Raw genomic sequence first — 3,940 nt, 5'->3', positions numbered from 1 at the left:
TTGGAGGGCAACTTGTAGGGGTGGTTTCACTCCTGCCATGTGGACCCCTGTGATGGAACTCAGGTTCTCTGATTTGGCAGACAGAGTGTTTGCCAACTGAGCCATTTCTTCAGCCCTAGGGGATTTTTTGTAAACTACTGGTGACTATAGTGTGACATTGTCACCCATGAGGGTAGTCTGCTAATGTGACTGAAGGTCACATGTACTCTGAGGCCTTGTCATTCTGGATGCATAGGTGCTCAGGGCAGCATTGCTTCTGAGGCAGGATGGTCTGACTGCCCATCCCTAGAGCAACCTGAAAAGAAAATGCTGCAGATCTGGAGGCAAAGCAAGACAATGTTAAGAGCAGGATAAACCGTCTTAAAGACATGACTCTTGGTGGAAAAGCAAGGACCAGAAAGCTCCACAGCACTGTGTTGTTTGCATCTAGGCAGAACATAGACACACAAAAGGTGTTTTACCAGGTTGTGCATATGAAAGAAGATACAGGGTGCCCCTATATAGCCTGGGGAGATTACCCCATGGATAAACACTTGTCCTGCAAGTGTGAGATGCATGAGATGTGGAGTTCATGTCCTCAGAACCCAAGCAAAAACTCTGGGAGGCATGGCAGCTGCCTGTGATCCAAGTATGGGAGTAGACAGGCTGCTCACCTAGAACAAGGTGGCTATCTAAACTAGTGGAATAAGTGAACTGAGCTTAATTCAGAGGTTCTGACTCAATAAATAAAGGTGGGAGTGAGGGAAGAAGACATCCAACATCAGTTGGCAACTTTGGGTCTTCACACTCATGCATGCATAGACACACTCACATGTATGTGCATTCATACACTGGCTGCTTTTGCAGTGGATTGGGTTAGAGTCTCAGCACCCACATGGCTATTCCAGAAGATCTGATACTCTCTTCTGGCCTCCATGGGCACTGCACATATGTGGTGCACAGATACTTATTCATACCACTCATACACAAAACCCACAAATAAATAGATCTTTAACAAACAAAAGTATCAGGCCATGGCAGGAAGTAGGTGGTCGGTGGACATGTGTTGGATGGATGAAGCAGTTACCTGATGTTGGTGACGTAAGCTATCAGTTAGCAACCTGCATAATGGCAAGCTGCTTTGAGAACTTGGGCCTGGCTCAGATGTTATGGTTGATGGCCACGGGCAGTCTGGATACTCTAGATGCTGAGTATCTATTTGGGGACGATTTCTGCCAGTCTGGTTAAATGGCTCAGTGCTTCTAGCGGAAGCCACCATTATCTGGAAAATCTACTCATATGAAACTGCTCCTCCTGGCAGGCGTGGATAAATGAGGCATTCCTGTAATTGTATGTAAATCGCAGCTCTAAAGTGCTTGAAAAGTTTGGTGTCTTGAGTAGGCTAAATGTCACCCCTGTAAGTTTCTTCGCCCTCTTAATTTGCTTGGTAAATCCCATTTTTTCAGAGGGTGAATTACAGTAAAAGTGGTTTATCTCTTTGGCATTCTGTCGACCAGCCTTGGGGTGTGGGAACATCGAAATGATAATGGATGTCACTGGTGGTGACCCCAGGCCCCTCAGGAAGCTGCAGGCTTCTGAGTCATCTAAGAAAGTTAACATGAATCTCAGCAGTTTCAACATTAGATGAATGTGCTATAACCCAGGACTTTGAAGAGTGTCCAGCTGTGTGTGGTTGGGTGCTTTGACACTGTTCAGCAGAGGACTGGACCAGTCAGTACTGGATCAACCAGTGTGCTCACCCCAACTCCTACCAGTGACTACAAATGAAAAGAGAGAAGTCTCTGCATCTGTCCCTCCCTCCTTCAGGCCTGCACCATCTTGACATTGGTTTTCAGCCGCTTTAGGTAGGCTCAAAGGGAACATACACACTGTTGACACTCCTCCTTTGAGAGGGGGAACGTATGTTCCTGCAGCCTCTGGCTTCTTTAAGAGTACTCCATGGCTTTCAGCGACAGCTGTAACTTCCAGGCCTAGATTTAGGAGGACTGATGTTCTACCTGCTCTGTCATAATGCTCATTCCTGTGATCCAACTACCAAGACTACAGGAGGAACCATACACAGGCATGCACCCTCACCCTGGGGGAGGGAAGGGCAGCCATCTCAGAAGACTGCCTCCACATTCGCTGTTCAAGCCAGAAGGGTAGTAAAAATAGTTAACAATAAGAATTTGTTGTTTTGAGCTACAAAGTTTTGATGTGATTTGTTAGGCAACAGAAAGTAGCTAAAACAATCCTTATTTTTGTTTTATTTGCTCTGTGCTTGTTTTGCAGTTAAAATATCTCATTTATTTATCTTTACTTTTACAATTTTGCACATGTATATTATGCATAGTGACCATTGTCACTCCTCACCTCCTAATTACCCCTCTCTGGCCCCCACTTCCCCACAGATCTCTCCAATGTTCATGTCTATTCGCCCTGTTTTGTGACCCACTGAGATTAACCAGGATCATCCATGCAACCTGGGGTTTGGAGCTGTGTGTTGGAGCCCACTGAAGTCAGCTGAGGGTATACAACTAAAGACAGTGATTCTCCCCTTTGCCACAATCTATTAATAGCCAATAAATTCAGAGGTCAAAGTTGGGCTCCCATAGTCCCTCCCCCTTCCGTGAGTGGTTATTGACAAAGTGGGTCTGTCTAGCCCCAGGACAGGTAACTATAGTTGTTAGTCAATGATTGCAACGGTTGTGTGGACCTAAAGAACGCCTCCCTCGTCTTCGGACTCCTATACATTCCTGCCCCTTCTTCTTCAAGGAGGTGATATGAATGATGTGTTTAGGGCTGGGCCCACATCTGTCATTATTCTCTGTATCTTGGGCAGCTTTGAGTCTCTACAGTTGCCACTGTTCATCATGAGGAGAGAATTCTCTGATTAAGGTTAAGGGCAGCTTTTGTCTACAGGAACAGGCACAGGTGTTTAGAAGACAGTGTGCTACTATGTCAGTTAGTCATCAAAATATGTTTTCCTAATGGGCTAATTGACTTCTCCAGACCCGAGTTGCTAGCCAGCCTGAAAGTATCAGTTGCCACCTTCCTGTGTGGTGGGCCTTGAATTCAATCAGGGACCAGTCGGTTGTCCCCACAACAGTCAAGCCACCATTGCACAAGTGGGTGTATCTTGCTTTCCATCTACTTCCATTATACACCCTTTATCCACGTCTTCATCTCCCCAACCCCTGACCCCGCCTCCTTCCCTGCCTCAACTTCTTCTTACCACCTTACCCCCCACTGCCCCGTTTATGATAACCCTCCCCTCTTCCTTGCTTTCTGGCTTCCACTGGTGTTCTATGACAGATGTACTGAACTAAAGTTGAAGCTAGGATCCTCAGATGAGAGAAAACATTGGGACTTGGGTTATCGCACTCAGAATATTCTTTTCCATTTCCATCCATTTTCCTGAAGATTTCATTTTTTCTTTGCAGTTGCATACTATTCCATTGTGTATGTGTCCACTCTGCAAGTCTATGTATTTTTATTTGTGGGGACCGAGACCATTGATATCATTGAAAGGTGTACATTAATTAGTCCTCGTTTAATTAGCAGTTTGAGTGTTGTTTAACAATATGTAATGCTTTATGAATTTTATTAATTTTCATGTCATCCTTGCACAAGGGCCAGGCTAATCTCTGTATTGTTTCAGTTTTAATGTATATGCTGCCTGAGTGAACACTGAAGTATTTTTAAATTCACTTAAAAATGGCAGCTTCATGTATACAATAGTATTATTGTCAAGTTGTTTTTCAGTGTTCATGTCTTTATTCTTTTTTTACAATTTCTTCTTTTATTTAAATTCTTTAATTACTACTCACATTTATATATCTATTCCCCCATTCCTTCGCCCTCCCATCTTCCCAAGTTCCCACCCAATCCCCCCAACCCATCCCCCAACTCATCTCCAGGGATAGTGAGGCCCTCCACCAGGGACCTTCAAAGTCTGTCA

General features: G+C 44.7%; 1 non-coding gene across 1 annotated transcript; it reads right to left on the bottom strand.

Moving 5' to 3' along the window:
- Positions 1-3,566: 3,566 nt before the first annotated feature.
- Positions 3,567-3,670, bottom strand: LOC113834703. The gene has a single exon (XR_003483439.1). It is a non-coding gene; the product is annotated as a U6 spliceosomal RNA (small nuclear RNA).
- Between the last annotated feature and the right edge of the window lie 270 nt (positions 3,671-3,940).

The sequence above is a fragment of the Cricetulus griseus genome, chromosome 3, assembly GCF_003668045.3.
Source record: "Cricetulus griseus strain 17A/GY chromosome 3, alternate assembly CriGri-PICRH-1.0, whole genome shotgun sequence".
NCBI lineage: Eukaryota > Metazoa > Chordata > Mammalia > Rodentia > Cricetidae > Cricetulus > Cricetulus griseus.
Note: the sequence above shows the minus strand (reverse complement) of the source record. Positions and strands in the feature narration are given on the sequence as shown.